The sequence below is a fragment of the Petaurus breviceps genome, unplaced genomic scaffold (assembly GCF_028583685.1).
Source record: "Petaurus breviceps papuanus isolate PSGF00001 unplaced genomic scaffold, PetGlider_PUasm1.0 174, whole genome shotgun sequence".
Lineage (NCBI taxonomy): Eukaryota > Metazoa > Chordata > Mammalia > Diprotodontia > Petauridae > Petaurus > Petaurus breviceps.
Genome location: NW_027185761.1, coordinates 11,884,299 through 11,901,244, shown reverse-complemented (window position 1 = coordinate 11,901,244; position 16,946 = coordinate 11,884,299). Strand labels below are relative to the sequence as shown.

General features: G+C 40.9%; 1 long non-coding RNA gene across 1 annotated transcript in view; it reads right to left on the bottom strand.

Annotated features, from left to right (window-relative positions):
- The window catches only part of LOC138157957 (uncharacterized), a 46,005-nt gene extending 29,863 nt beyond the window's left edge, over positions 1-16,142 (bottom strand). The window contains exons 1-2 of the long non-coding RNA XR_011167521.1: positions 16,027-16,142; positions 15,089-15,206 (exon numbers count right to left, since the gene is read on the bottom strand). This is a non-coding gene — a long non-coding RNA (uncharacterized lncRNA). The remainder of the gene's footprint in view (positions 1-15,088; positions 15,207-16,026) is intronic.
- Positions 16,143-16,946: the final 804 nt, after the last annotated feature.

Here is a 16,946-nt window from a genome sequence, read left to right as displayed (position 1 = left end):
TATATATATATATATATATATATATATATATATATATATATATAAATTTGTAATAAGATGAAAGAGAACCTCTGACTTGCTGGCCTAGGGCACCTCCAAAGCATCTGGGCATTTGCATTTGCTCTTTTTCTTAGGGACATGCACTTTGCTGGGATGACACAGCAACTCCTGGTTGGGCCTTAAAACTGGGGTATGGCATCAAAGATGACCAACCACTGAGTCAGGAATTGCTATGAAATAAGATGGGAAGCAGTTTCACCATTTCAGGAGTCTTTCTATTTTGGTACTTTTTGCCAGAGCTTTCTTTACTTTGGCCTTCTAAAAGGGAGGTGGGGGATGGGAGAATAGTTTTCTCACCTCTTCTGCTCAGCAGAAGTAGCAGCTTGGAGCCCAAGACGATAACAGTAGGAATATATGTTTGTTTGGCAAGTTTGTCTCTCTGTCCTCCTACTTTTGTCTTCTATTTCCTTTCCTGAGCACAGGTCAGTGACTGGTGTTCCTGAGAAATAGCCATGTCCAGCCTTGATGACTCTTACGAATCAAGAGCTCTAGTGTTTGAGATTCAGGCATGAGCTGAACAGAGGGAGGAGAAGATGCTTATTGCCACGATCATCCTGCAGGGCTAAAAAAAATCCAAAGCTATGCTCTGACTGGTCTAGAGACCTAAATCTTATGAGTTGTTGAGATAAGGCAAGTCTGAGAGAAATGTGAAATATCTTCCTTACAGTTTTACTATGTATATTTACCTTTAAGGATGAGCATAATGAGCATCATAGGCTATTTGGAATATTTCATGTGAATATTTGCTGATATGCATCCCTGAGTCTTTGCATCCTAAAATTTTTTTGTGGCAGAGAAAATAGCTGTCCTATTCCTGATATCCATATTACACATTGAATAATTTTCCCAGAAGGGATCTTGTTACACAAATTTTCAGGAAACTCCAGACATGAGCCATACCTAAGCAAACCTAAGGTTTCCTTGGTATTTATACTTCTGGTAGAGTTAGAGAGATAAATACTGCCACATCCTCCCCTCCCCCAGCCCCTATTCAGGATCATATCTTCAAAGGATGGGCTCTAAATGAGCCCAGAACAGAGTTCTCGGCCTTCAGGAAACATATTGATGGATAAATTCTATGGGTTGTCGAGTTAAACAATAAGTATTCTTCATTCACTTGGTTTCTCCTGTTTAGATACTTAGTCCAAACTTTTTTTAAAAATAATTATGGATCTCATTTAAGATGGTAGCTCTGCAGAATTCTAGGACTTGTTGCAATCAATCTATCATCCACAAATAGAAGTATTTAGAGGATTTGGACTCTGCATTAGTCATTATCCATGACAGCAGTAAACACCTAGGGCAAGTGTACATCTCCCTGTAGTACGCCTCATTTGATATCAATAATCAGAAGAACATCAAATAAAGTCATCTCTCTTGTTCCATATCTCAAGGAATCTCGTGATTTTGACATATTCATAGGAGACATGTTGGAGGAGAATCTTGAAGACAATGTTTTATTCTACCAAATCAAGTCCTTTTCTGTGCTCATCAAACAATAAACTCAACGAGATCTTGTATTCTTTACAAGGCTGCCTGTTCCCTTCTCAAATAAGTCAATATTGTAAAGCATTTAGTATAGTGCCTAACACAAAGTAGGTGCTTAATAAATGCTCATTCCATTCCTCTTCCTTTCTGTCCTTTACCTTCATTAAAGATGCCTTTGATGCATGTGTAGATGTATGTATTGTTATTATTGTTTAGTCATTTTCTGTCATGTCTAACTCTTTGTGACCTCATTTGGTTGGGGGTTTTCTTGGCAATGATACTAGAATGGTTTGCCATTTCCTTCTCCAGCTCATTTTACAGGTGAGGAAACTGAGGCAAGCAATGTTAAGGGATCTGCCCAGGGTCACACAGCTATTAAGCATCTGAGGCCAGATTTGAACTCAAAAGATGAGTCTTCCTTGCCTCCAGGCCCAGCATTCTATCTACTACAACACCCAGCTGCCCCTAAAAGGCATGTATAAAATGTTTTGTTTGGTAGTTATTGACATTTTCTTAATCACTTTTTTTGGTTAATAACAAGGACCTAGATTTTTTCTCCTAAGCTTTTTGTATCTTTCTCATTCCCAGATAATTTAAGAATCAAGCCCTCAACCCCCTCAAAATTGAGTTGCCTCCAGTACAATTCTCCCATGCGTATAATTGGTCTAGTCTAACTAGTTCTTCCTGTCTTTGTTTTCTTTAGTGCCATTTCCCTTTCCTTACACTGCACATCTAGGACTATGATGGTGAAGACCAAATGTGATGATTCCACTATCCTTGATGGTAAAAAGTTTATTATTAAAATTATATATATAAAAATTTTTAAAAAGTGTCTGAGGCCAGATCTGAACTCAGGTCTTCCTGACTCCAGGGCCAGTGCTCTGTTTTCCTGCACCACTTAACTGCCCCTCAACTAGATTTTTAAAAAAACATTTTATTAATGCTCTTTTTTCTTCACCATCACTCTGACTCACTCTTTGCCCCCCTAATAGAACCATTCCTTGTAACACAAATATATATGTGTATATATATATATATATATATATATATATATGTATAGTCAAACAAATCAATACATTGTACATGTCTGAAAATATATATCTCATTCCACACCTCTAGTTTACCACCTTTCTTTCTAAATACAGGGGAATATTTCACCATGAGTCTTCTGAAGACTATAAGTGGCCACTACACTGATCAGAGTTCTAAGGTCTCACAATATTGTTTTCTGTTGCTTTAGTCATTGTGTAATTTGTCTTCCTGGTTACACTTATTTCACTCTGTAATTAGTTCTTAAAATTTTTCTCATGTTTGTCTGAATTCATCATATTTAAGGCACAATAATATTCCCTTACATTCATATGCGACAGGTTGTTCAGCCATTCTCCAAATGATAGGCCTCCATTTTTTTTCTAGTTCTTTACTACTCCAGAAAATTTAGCCAAACTTTTACCTTCTTCTTGCCCTTTAAAACTCGCCAGTCCAGTCCTATCCAGCCTCATAAATTCATTCACACTAAGGTGCAAATAGCTGATTGTCAGTTACTCCTTAATGTGTTGCCCTTTGGAACCAGGTTTGTTTGGGTTTTTTTCTATTTGAAAGGGGGCACTTGGAAAGGAAAAGACAGCCCTAAGAATAACTCCCTAATGATAGAATTTCATGAGCTGTTACAGCTGGTGGTAGAAGGAATTACTGGGGAAGAAAGGGGAAAGGGCAGAGAACTGCTTTGTTGGTTTCATACCCAATCACTGTCTAAAGTGATGGATGTAAAACTAATGAGGCAGCACCCTCCCCTAGCCAGTCAGCTGTCACCTGACTACAGTGAGACCCACACAAAGCTTGATGCCAGGAGGCCTATAACAATGGCTCTTAGACAATTAGCACTCATAGCTACAGAGGTGTGAGCTAAGCCCCAATTCACTAAATTCAGTAGCCTCTTCTCAGACCTCATTACTCTCAATTTCTCTGCAGCATCCTTAGTGGTTGACCCTCTTCCTTTTCAATACTCTTTCCTTCCTTGTCTTCCTTATATCTTGGTTCTGCCTTCCTTTTCTTTCTTTCTTTCTTTCTTTTTTGTTTGGCTGATTCCTTTTGCTCATCTCACCTTCAGTTTTTGCACTTATCTCTCCAGGACTCATCTGCTCTCTGTCAACTCTGAACCACTGAGTCAATGTGAGGTTCAGGTGGGCCAGTGCTAGGGTAAGGGTAGCCTAGAGGTAAGGACAGGTGTAGAAATTCAAATATGTAAATCCTTGTTCATTGGGAGTGTATGGGGATAGTTGGTGTCAGGGGTTATAGTAGTACCTGTTTTATGGGTGTAGGATGTAGTGTGGTGTACATTATAAGGCAATTGGTCTAAACCAGGGAGCCGCCCAAAGACAGAATGCAGAATGATATGTGCTGTTTAGTAAGTATGGGTACAACCAAAGACAGGAGCTAGAGCTCTGGAGATGGGCAAGGGAGGTAACAAGGGACCAGAAAAATTAACCAAATATTAAAAAATATTCTATCTAAGGTAAAGGCAGGAACCAAAGATTTTCCAGTAGGGTGAGAAACAGCATTAAGAAGGGACAGGAGGGGCAGCTAGGTGTCGAAGTGAATAGAGCTACGGTCCTGGAGTCAGGAGAACCTGAGTTCAAATCTGGCCTCAGACACAACACAAAAAAACTGGCCATGTGATTTTGGGCAAGTCACTTAACCCCAACTGCCCTACCTTCCCCCCTCCCAAAAAAAAGGTGGGGGGACAGGTATGGATCAGAGCCTAGGCACAGGTCTGAATATCAGTGGGTCATCAGTTAGGTGGGAACCAGGGCTCAACTAAATCTCAACAGCAAGGCTTGTTTGACTGCCCCCTTTCTGAAGCCACAGAAAGCCAAAGACAGTTAAAGGGAGCCCCAAGGATCTGTGTAAAGAGTCCAAATTCTTCAACTCTCTTATTCCCTCAACTCTGCTCCTGTATCTCCATCTATTTGTTGGACATCCACACCTGGATGCCCTCCCTGCACTTCAAACTGTCTAAAACTTAATTTGTCATTTCTTCCTCTTCCACCCTCCAAACTCATTTACCTTTATGACTTCCCTATTTCTCTTTATTATTAGTCTGCCACTCACCTAGTGTTCACTAAGTGTCTACTATGTACTAGGCTCTGTGTTAAGCACTGGAGATATGAAGAAAGGGAAAAACCTGATCCCTGCCCTCATGGAGCTTACATTCTACTATGGTATGACAGTGGCATAGAATAGGTAACTAGCATCTGTGTAAAGGAAACACTGCATTTTTACAGTCTTAAGAGTGATCAAAATACAAATTGTTCTCATACATGCACATATGCTTTTTCAAGTTTGCAACTTCATCTCTATTTCCTCTTCTTTAAACTACCCCATCTCCACATCAACATACATCTCATTGGTGTCCTGGTCCTGAATGTTCATCATTACTTTTATCCACCTTTACCTTTTTCACTTCAACTCTCAGCCTCCTAGTTCACCTCTTCCTGAACTATTACAGTACTTTTCTAACTAATCTCCCTCCAGTTTCCTTCCTACCTCTTTCCTGCTGTGCCTGCCCCCACCCTTCCAAGCTATCCTGCACACATGGCTAGTTTATTTTTCCTAAAACATTATATCATGTCACTTCCCTGTTTAAAAACCTTTCCAGGATCTCCATGGCCTACTGAATACCCTCCAAACACAATATAAAAGTGAGTTGCCTATCAATAGAGACAATCAAGTAGAGACCGGATGATCACTGGTTAGGTGTGTTGTAGACTAGATTCTTTTTCAAGAACTACATGGCTACTGGAGTCTCCCTTCCAGATGTGCAATTCTGTGGATGTTTTATAACACGCGTTTATTAAGCACCTTCCATTTGTGAAGCACTGCACAAGGCACAACATTTAAATAAGACATTGCCTCTGCACTCATGGAGCTTAGAATTTTATGGAAAGGCAAATCTTGGGAATAGGTTTTCTTCTTCTTGAGAACCATAGAAAGCTTTTGTAGTTCTCCCACTCAGTACGGTGAAATGTTGGTCAGTTGGTGGATAAGATCACATTAGTAACAAGTAATGATACTTAATGGTTAAAGGAGAACTTTAACTTACCTAGGGAGACCTAGTATTTTGTTGATGTTAGAATACAGGACAAAGTTTACCAAGCCATTTCGGTCTTGCTCTCAAAGTTGATTTACATGGCAACCAGAGGCATGATGGGGCTGAAAAGAGCCCCTTCACCATACACCCAGGCAGTGCCATTGTAGTTTTGCTAAATAGAGTCCTTTGTATGATTTGAAAGGGACCCAGGCTCATGACTCAATGAAGTGGTTAGAATTAAAAGAATCATTTGACTATAGGTCAGAAAAGAATATAGACTGAGGTACACACCAAGTAGCAGCAGGAGTTTAAAAGACAGACTTAAAGCTGCTTAAAATTATCTAAGCTAACTGGCTAGGTATTACTTGGATCTACATAACAAAAGGGCTAAATATTCCCCTGAAGCTCTCAAACTAAAGGTCTGGGAGGCTTCTCTGTATACTTTATAGGAAGAGGTCACAGAGTAGACCAGAAGCTGGTAGCAGAGAACTATGGCCACAGAGGCAGAGATATCCATCTGAGAGCACTGTGCCACATAGAACAAAACAGCAAAGGACCCTGATTCGCTGGAGAAAGCATCTTAATCAATAGTATCACTACAGTACATTACACAATAGCATGGGAGGCAATAGTGGCTCCAAATGAGCCCCACCAGAAACTTCTGGGTCATGTGAGCAATAAAATGATGTACTAGATATTTTTTTGCTTTTCCCTACAACCTCTCAAACCTCTCCAAAAGAGAACTTATGCACAAAAGATAAAACAACTTCAGCTATTTCCATAATCTAGAACACCCAAAATCCAAAAGAAGATTAAAAAAAAAGAAACAATAACCCAGAAACTGACACTCACTCTGAGCTCACTCAGCACCACTCCCTCATTTCCCACACTACTGGCAGCAAGGACACACTAGAAGAACCAAGGACATGATATAGTTTTACATTAAAACCTACTCCTGCACCCTGTTCCTGCCCCCCACCTTTTTCCAGTGCCATAGAGACCTTGGCTCCACACTGGGGAAGTTTGCTCAGGCCTCACCAGGCTGCTTGGTCACAGCCCTTAAGGAGCAAAAACCTGCTGAGGGCTGCAATCCAGAAGCACTGGTACTGCAAAGCTCTGAACTGGCAGTGCCAGGCCAGAGAACTAAGGAGTAGAGAGAGTGGGACACATCACCAGGACAGGATGCAGTGTGTTTGGGAAGCCATGTAGCATTCCACTGAGCATGAGAGAAAGGGCACATCCTTCAACCGAGGCCAGTTTCTGAATACCCAGAAGTCATTTGGGGTAGAGACCTAGGCTGGTGAATCATGAGTGTGAGAAAATGCTGAGATGTTTTGAGATCCAACCCCCAATGAAACCAGAATCATCAGGGAGGGAGTGAAGAAGTGAGTAATAAGGGAAATAAAAGGGGGGAAAAATAACTGAAAGCACCAAAGATTTCAGGAAGAAGAAATCTCAAAGACCTTGAACATAAACAGATAAATTGATGGGAAAAACAGAAACAACAGAAGGAAGTATGGCTTCCAGATCCAGTAAATGAGTTCAGGCATCTATGAATATATACTGTAAAATTAAGGAAAATGATCCAACACTCAAGACAGAGGACTTTGTGCTTTTCGAGGAGAACACGGAACCACAACATACTGTTCCTAAGTGATTTAAAAGAGAGATGAGAATTATGAGAGCAGAATTTTAAGTCCTACACAGCAAAAATAATAAGCAACCATTAATAAACATTTATTAAACACCTACTATGTGCCAGGTACTATGCTATAGGGATTCAAAAAGAGGCAAAAGACAGTTCCTGCCTTCAAGGATCTCACAATCCAATGAAGGAGATAACACTATAGTATATACAAAACAAGCTACATACCAGATAAAAAGGAAATAATGAACAGAGGGAAGGCACTGTAGGTTAAAATTATATCTTGTTCTGGTCCCCTTACCATCGTTCCAACTTCCAATTAGTATAGAAAATAAGTTTATAAGTAATCAGTATAAAGTAACAATATTAGGAAGTAAGATTGCAAAGGGTAATCTAGAAGTAACTTAACAGACTAGACTATCTCATAGGTCAAAGGAGCATAACAGTCACTTTCAAACTGCATCATAAATTAAACTAAAATAATATCCTGAAACTATAAACTAAATTAGGGAAATCCAGCTAGGCCTTGCTATAAAAGGCCCTTTGGTTCTGCTAACTGCCCATGATCTATAAGCTTCAGATAAGCTTCATACATCTGCAATAAGACCAGCAGAATACCAAATGTTGCTGATAACTTTGAGATGATGTAAACATGTTAATGAACTAACCCCAAGGTGAGATGGATAATAGTTTGCCCCCCACAAAAACCCTATAAAAATGATACCCCAAACTCCTGCCTCCTAAGGACTTTTCAATCTCCATCTGGGTACCTGCTGCCAAATACTCCCAAATCCAAACCACAATTATGTAAGTGAGCTTCTCCTCTTTCTCTTTCCCTTGCTGCCTGCCTTCCTTCCCCAACCCCTCCCTGTCCTCATGCCATCTGCCTCTGTACCATTTACCCCCCCTCCCACAGACACAGTATGTCTCTGTACTTTCTGTGCCATTTGCCCCAGTACCCTCTGTGCCTTATAAAAGTGTTATTGAAGCATTACTTCCCACTACCATTGTGGCCTTTTCTGTCAAATAACCAAAGAACTAGAAGTGCCTGCCCCCATTTAATATTTCCATAAATTAATAAGCAATTTGCACTGGAATTAAGAGGGGTTGGGAAGTCTTCTTGCAAAAGGTAGGATTTTAGTTGAAACTTAAAGGAAGCCAGAGAAACCAGTAGTTGGAGCAGAGGAGGAAGAATGTTTCACACATGGGGAAAAGCTTAGGGAAAATATCCAGAGCTGGGAGAAGGAATGTCTTGATCATGGAACAGTCAGGAGGACAGTGTCACTGGAACAAAGAGTATGTGTTAGGGAGTAAGGTGTAAGAAGAATGGAAAGGTAGACTGGAGTTAAATAATAAGGGCTTTGAATGCCAAACAGCATTTTGTAATTGATCAGAATAAAAAAATGTGAATCTGCAATGGCAAGTCTCATCAAAGACACAAAAGAGAACAATAAATTGGACATGCACAGATACAGAAGTGAAGGACAATCTAGAAGAAGAGAGGCAAAAAACAAGAACGTTAAAAGAAAATATGCTTATTATGTAAGCAAAACCTACAGATCTTAAAGACAGGATACATAGAAACAACCTAAGGATCACAGGTCTCCCCGAAGAACAAAACAGGACAAAAAAAAAAAACCCTTAAGACCATAATGGAGGAAATAATAGAAGAAATATGCCCAGAATTTTTAAATACAGAAAATGAAACTTCAAATGAAAGAATTAATGGATCACTTCCAGAAAAAAATTCAAGGCTAAAAATTCCAAAACACATAGTTGCTAAACTCAAAAACTCAATTTAGAAATAAGTTCTGTAAACATTAGATGAAAGACTTTTAAATACAAAGGAAAGATATGCTAATAATGTAAGACTATTCCACAGACACTAGAAAAAGGAGGAGGGAATGGAATAATGTGTTCCAGAGTTAAGGATATAGCCCAAAATGACCTATCCTGCAAATCTGAGCTTAACCATACAGGACAAAAGATGGACTTAAAAAATAAAGAAGAGGGGCAGCCAGGTGGCACAGTGAGTAAGAGCACCGGCCCCAGCGTTGAGAGATCTGGGATCGGTTCCCACCTCAGATACTTGGCACCCACACAAAAAAATAACTGGCCGTGTAACCTTGAGCAAGTTACTTAACCCCAATTGCTTAAAAAAAATTAAGAAGAGTGTGAAATATTTTTAGAAGGAAAACCAGAAATGAAGAGCTTATTTGTTTCTTGAACACCTCAAACAGCAAAAACACAGGAGGATTGAATAAATGCAGGTAGCAACAGTTATGACAGAAAGATCAATAAGAAATTTTTTTCAAAATGTATACAAGGAAACAGGAGTCAAACTGAAAATCTGGTAGAAGTAACAGTGAAGACATGGACAGGGGGACATTATACACAAACCTATAGCCAACACTCTGCCTACAGGCGAATGATTTTTTTTTTTTTTGCAGAACTACATTATAACTGGAAAGTACATTAAAAGGAGGGTAGGGGCACAGGATGATAGAGAAAAATGGGTGATATGTTGGGGTCAAATCATAGGCTAGCAATGAGGGGAAGGTGAGCAGAAGAGAAAGATTAAAAAGGAGGGGGAGAACTTACTTTGAGGTAGGAAAAGTTTTCACTAATTAATGTTCCTATGGGTGAAGGGAAATGAGGACCTTATACTGGAGGATGTCTGGGGATTTGGTGCCTAAAAAGTATGCTTCTTCTGGGGAGGAGGGAACTGGAATCCTTGGGGACAATTGGCATTTGGAGGAATGGGAGAGCATGGAAGTAAAAAGGAAATTTCCAGGTCATCAAAAAGAGTTTATAGATTGATGGGGGAGGTGCCCTACACTGGGGCAGTGAACTTTCTGACACCTGCAATAATTACCATTGTTCTGAGAGTGAGGCACAAGGAAAAGGGGAATCCAAGGGATAAATCCTACAAGGCAGTGGCACAAAGCTCCTAGAGGGCAGAGCCTAGACTGGATATCTTGGAAGTTTTGATTTTACAAAGAATACAGAGAAAAGAGAGAGAGAGACCAGATTATTTTAAGGGTCATGAATGAGACCATGAGGGAGTAAACAGAAAGAGAAGATGGATAGGGGCGGCCAGGTAGCACAGCGAGTAAGAGCACCGGCTCCAGTGTCGGGATGACCTGGATCAAATCCGGGCTCAGATACTCAGCACCACACCCAGAAATAATAACTGGCTGTGTAACCTTGAGCAAGTTACTTAACCCCAATTGCTTAAAAAAAAAAAAAAGAGAAGATGGATAATGAAGAGGGTGAGAAAAATGCTTTTTGGAAAGGGGTACACAAATAAAATGAATAAAATTTAAAGATAATGACTAGGACAAGTTGAAAGGGAGAAGAGGAAGGGGGAATCTACTTGAAAACAGAGGAAAAAAGAGGGGGAAGAAACATATGTAACTACATAAAGACAGAAGAACTAATAAATAAAACCTTAACGGGGTTACAAATGAGAAGACGGGATCAGGGGTTCTGAAAGAACATAATACTGTGTTTTGTTATAGAAGGGGTGAAATCATTACTTGGGGAAAAAACAATTTTAGAGGCAGATGGAAGAAAATATAAACCTAACTTTTATAACTTTAAAAGTGAATGGATAAGGAGCAGCTAGGTGGCACAGTGTATAGAATAATGGCCCTGGAGTCAGGGAGACCTGAGTTCAAATCCAGCCTCAGACACTTAACACACACACACACACAAAACTAGCCGTGTGAACTTAGGCAAGTCACTTAACCCCAAGTGCCCTCCAAAAAGAAAAAAATAGTGAATGGATTAAACAATCCAATAAAATGAAAAAGAGTGACAGACTGGAGAAGAAAACAAAGCCCTACAATTTGCTGTTTACAACACATTTAAAAAACAGAGACTTCAGGGGCGGCTAGGTGGCTCAATGAATAGAGCACCAGCTCTGGAATCAGGAGGACCTGAATTCAAATTCAGCCTCAGACACAAAATTAACTGTGTGACCTTGGGCAAGTCACTTAACCCCAATTGCCCTACAAGCATGGAACTGAAAAACAAGCCTCCTACCCCAGGCTCCTGGTGCACTTTAGCCTAGGGGCAGGGAAGATCTTTAAATTTGCATTTCCATTACAGGATGATACTTAAAAGGGGAAATTAAGAGGTGAGAGAAGAATATAATGAGAGGATATGGAGAGAGAAAGAATGGGGTAAACTATTTCATAAAGAAGAGGCAAGGGTAAAGGGTTACAATGGAGGGGAAGAATGGGAAGGCAAAAGGGAATGGGTCAACCTTATTCTCACTGAATTTGGCTAGGGGAGGGAATGAAATACACACTAAATAGGGTATTTCACCCTACAGGAGAGTAGGTGGAAGGGGATGAGAGGGGGGATGATGGAAGGGAGGGCAGGCTGGGAGGGAGGGAAGTTGGAAGCACTCACTTTTGAAAAGGGACGGGATCAAAGTAGAGAATGGAACAAGTGGGTGGTGGGATAGGAGGGAGGGAAATATAGTCAGTCTTTTACAATATATCTACTATGTTAATGTTTTGCATTAGCTACACATGTACAATCTATACTGAATTGTTTATCTTCCCAGTAAAGGTGGGTGACAAGGGAGGAAGGGAATGAATCTGGAATTCAAAGTTTCAAAATAAAATATTTAAAATTACATATACATATATATTATTATTAATACTATCTTACATGTAATTGGGAAAGAAGGTACACAGGCAATGGGGCATAGAGATCCACCATGCCCTACTGGAAAAGTCTAAGGGGGTATGGGAGAAGATATGGGAGAGAGCAGACTGGAGGAGGGGATATCCTGTGGGACTGCTATTCTGTAGTGGTAGGTAGGGAAAAAAACAGGGAGAAAATTTGTAACTCAAAATCTGGCGGAAATTAATGATGTAAATCAGAAGTTAATAAACCATTTGAAAAATGAAAAAAAATAAATAAACACAGAAATGACAAATGACTCTAAAAGCAGGCTCTTTGAAAAGACTAATCAAATTGATAAACCCTTAGCTTATCTGATTAAAAAGTTAGAAAATCAAATCAATAAAATAGCAAATGAACTAAGTTAAATCACAGTAAAACCAGAATAAAAAGAATAATCAGAAGCTACTGTGCAGTTGTAGCCTAGTAAAACTGAAAGCACAAAAGAACTAAAGAAATGCCTTCAAAAATACAAAATATCCAAAGTATCAGAAGGCCAGAAAGAGATCCTAAATAACCCAATCACAGAAATGGAAATAGATTTAGCTGTAAAGGAATTATCAAAGAAAAAAACTCTTGAACAGGAGAATTCCATCAAACTTTTATTCTATCAAACAGTTAGTACTCATACTTAAATTATTCTTAGAAATTTAGAATGAAAGCACCCTACCAGAACCCTTTTATGAGACAAATATACTTAACACTAGGAAAGATAAAATATAGAAAGAAAACTATAGGCCAATATCATTAAGGAACTGACTCAAGCATTTTAAACAAAATCCTATAGAACAGACTACAGAGATCTATCCAAGAAATATTAATTATTGTCAAGTGATATTTATACCAGGAATGCAAGCATGGTTTAACATTAGGAAACCAATCAATTAAGAAACTAAAACCTCCAAAATCATATGATCATCTCAATATATGTAGAAAAGGCTTCTTACAAAGTACAACACTTTTATTATGTTTTAAAAAGAAAACAACCCTACAAAATATAGGCATAGAGGGACCTTTTTTAATATTACAAAAAAGCATCTATCTAATACAAAAAAGCAAATATATACAGAGATACTCTAGAACTTTTCACAATAAAGGAATGAAACAAGGATGCCCACTCTCCCCGCTATTATTTGATATAGTTCTGGAAATGCAAGCAATAGTAATAAGATAAGAGAAAGGAATTAAAGGCATAAATATAAGTAGAGGAAATAAAACTATCCCTATTTGATGATGATATCATGGTTTACTTGGAACACTCTGGGGAATCAACAAGATCTAAATTGAGGCATTTACTAGCTTTAGCAAATTTTCAGGCTATAAAATATATCCTCAAAAATCAATAGCATCTCAATATAATAATGAAACACAAGAAACAATAATAGAAAGGGAAATCCCATTCTAAATAACTACAGAACACATAAAATGTCTGGGGCTAAACCTCCCAAAACACACAAAGGACTTGTATACATTCAATTACAAAGCACTGCTTAAAGAAATAAAGTACAACCTAAATAGCTGAAGGAATTACCAAGAAGATATCTTAAAGAGCTTGACAAAATAATAACAAAATTCACTTGGAAAGATAACAGATCTAGAATATCAAGGGAAATTATGAAAGGAAGGATGGACAATGGAGGAATAAAACTTCCAGACTTCAAACTATATTTATAAAGCAAAAGTCATCAAAACCATCTGGTATTGGTTAAAGAACAGAGAGACAGATCAATGGAACAGGCTAGACAAGGGAGATTCAGAAACAATACACCTCAATAACCCAGTGTTTGATAAAGTAGAAAATATAAGTTACCTAAGGAAAACTGCCCCATTTGATTAGAAACTGCTGGGAAAACTAGAAAGCAGACTGGCCCAAACCAGGAATAGACCCAGCACCTTATACCACATTCCATGCTAAACTCTAAATTATCAGATATGTAACCTTAATATTAAAAATAATATTGCAAAAAAAAACCTAGAAGAAAAGCAGATCATGTACCTTTCACAGCTATGAATAAGAGATATATAGTCTCAGTGAAACAAGAGATAAAGACAATTACAAAAGATGAAATAAATAATTGATTATTGAAACTGAAAAGCTCTACCCAAATCATATTAATGTACCTCTAGGATAATAAGGGAAGTAATTGAATGGGCCAGAATCTTTGGGGGCTGCTAGGTGGCCCAGTGAATAGAGCACTGGCCCTGGAGTCAGGACGACCTGAGTTCAAATTCAGCCTCAGACACTTAACACTTACTAGATGTGTGACCTTGGGCAAGTCACTTAACTAACCCAATTGCCCTATAGCTCCCCCCTCCAAAAAAGCAAAATAATAATCTTTGTGTAAAATTTCTCTGATAAGGGTTTGGTATCCAAGATATATAAATTATATGTGTGTGAGTATGTAATAGCCACTCCCCAGTAGTCAAAGAATATGAACAAACATTTCTCAAAAGAACTGCAAAGTATTTACAACCACACGAAAAAAAATGCACCAAATCACTAATAATAAGAGAAGTGCTAATCAAAACAACTCTGAAGTTTTACCTCATACACCCTGAAAATTGACAAAAAAAATGTCAAAATAATGGTAACAGTCAATGTTGAAGGGGTTGTGGGAAGATAAGAACATTAATACACTGTTGGCAGAGCTGTGGAATGGTGTCAGCATTTCGAATGATGTAGGTAAAGTAACTAAAAAGTCCACACCCTAAACCAGAGACTTCATTACTATGCTTCAGTTCCAAGAAAGTCATCTATAAGAAAAAGGTCCCCATATACTCCAAAATATTTGTAGCAGCATTTTTTTTTTGTGCTACCGAAGAATTGGAAACAAAGTAGATTATGATCAACTGGTGAATAGCTAAACAAACTAGTATATAAATGTAATGGAATACTACATTGTAATAAATGATGTGTGCAATGAATACAAAGAAGCACGTAAAGATTTATATGAATTGATGTAGAATGAAGCAGAGTAAAAAAAACTAAACACAGTAATTCCAACAATGTAAATGGAAAAAACAACACATGAATAAATCAAAAACAAATGAAACAAAATTATTAAGATCAAATAGAACTTAAATACCTGGAAACACTCCTAACCTACCCATTTGTGGAAGGTCCACAGGAGGTACGTGTTGCCTATTTTTGGACTTCTTCAACTTATGGATCAGTTGTATTGACTGTTTTTCCTTCCTAAAAAATACCATTTGTCATGTGGATGGCTATGGGGGGAGAGAAAGGGGAAAGGATACATGAGATATTATGATGATGTAAGAAATAGTATCAATAAGAAACTTATTTTAAAAGAAAAAATGTGCCCCAACAAACATCCTCCGTGAACATCAACTTACTTTAATTGGCCAATCAAATGTATTCTCCTATAAATCCACATGTACTCTGGGGGTTGGCCACGCTGGGAAGCCTCAGCAGCCACCTTTAGGAGGCTTGGGGGGGCAATGTGTATGGCAGTGTAAATGGTTTCCCTGTGAAGTGATGGGTGATAACGGCACTGGCCAGATTTATTCCTGGACGGTGCTGGACTCGGTGACACCCCAGGCGCCCCCCAACCTTGGGGCTGCACAATCCTTTGGGTGTGTGTGGCCCAGAGAAGAGGGTTCTGAAGAAGGTGAGATGCGGACCTCAGGGCTGGTCTGAGTGACTTGAGAGAAGCCCCCCCACCCCCGGCTTTTACGTAGGCGCGCTCTAACTCTCGCTATTCACTCTATTCCTTCGGCACCAAGTCGGCCAGAAGGCCGGTCTGGCCGGGTCAAGATACGCACAAAGGGGGAAAGGCCCCCATAAACTTGTCAGGGCCGAGCCCGGGCCTCCAGAGCGAGGCCCGGTTCAGACGGCGTTATCTGGGGCGACCGGGAAAGGACGGATCCGAGAAGGGAGGCCTGGACCGGGTGAGGGAGACAAGGGGTAGATCGAGACTGACGCCTGGTTCCGGATTGGACGGGCCCGGACCGGGGACTCTGACAGGGCCCCGGGGAGACTCGACGTCACAGGACCCTTGGAATTCGGGCGGGGGCGAAGAATCACCTTCCCGTTTGGAAACTGGGAATCGGGAAAATGCCAGCTGGAGGCAGTGCCGGGCCTCTTCCCTACAGGCCCGGGCAGCTTCGGCCTGAGCCGCTCGCGTCACCTCTGACGTCACCAGCCCGGCGCCGGCGGCGCTCAGTGCGCTTCGCGGGGCGGGGCCTCGGAGCCGCGCCGGCCCACGAAGCATCGGGTGGCCGTGGGTGTGCGTCCTTGTGCGTGGGCTGGCGTGTGTGGGAGCGGGCTGCGCGCACGGAACGGGGGGCCGGTGACGTTTTCCAGCGTTTCCTCGGGGCTCTGGGGGGAAGGGGGCGCCGGGTGTAGCCGGCGGTGGCACGGGACGCGGCCGTCGCCTCACCCCCTGGCCGTGGAAGGATCCGCTCCCTCCGCTCCAGCCCTCATCCTTCCCCCTTCCCGGGGCGTCGGAGCGGGCGGCTGCTCCGCGGACCTGCGGTCTGCCTCGCTTCGGGCTTTGTGTTTCCGGCTCTGCAGAGGTGTGCTTCGTTCGTTGTTGATTGCTGTTTAAGCGCTTCCTCCTCCTGCTCCAGCCCGAGGTTTCCCTGCCCTCTCCCTCGCCGTCGTCACGCCTCCACCGCCCACCCACGAGCCAGGGATTCCCCGTCCGAGTCGCCGGAGGCCCTGGAAGAGGGTTGGGAGGTCGGGCCGAGCGGAGTTCTGAAAACTAAACCCAAGGCCACTGTGGCTCGGCCCTAGCGTGGGCAGTGGCCCAGTGACCCAGCCTGCCAGGCGGGGAGGGCTCGGGCTCTCTGCTTCCTCGCTGCAGGAGATCTGACTCAGAAAAGTGCGCGGTCGGCATGGGGGCACGTGCTCTCCAGTTTGGGGGTTTGGGAACTGCTGAGTAAAAACCTTGTCGAGACCCTGCCGGGCCCCTCCGTCGTCCTGTATGTCTCTTCTCTTGGCCA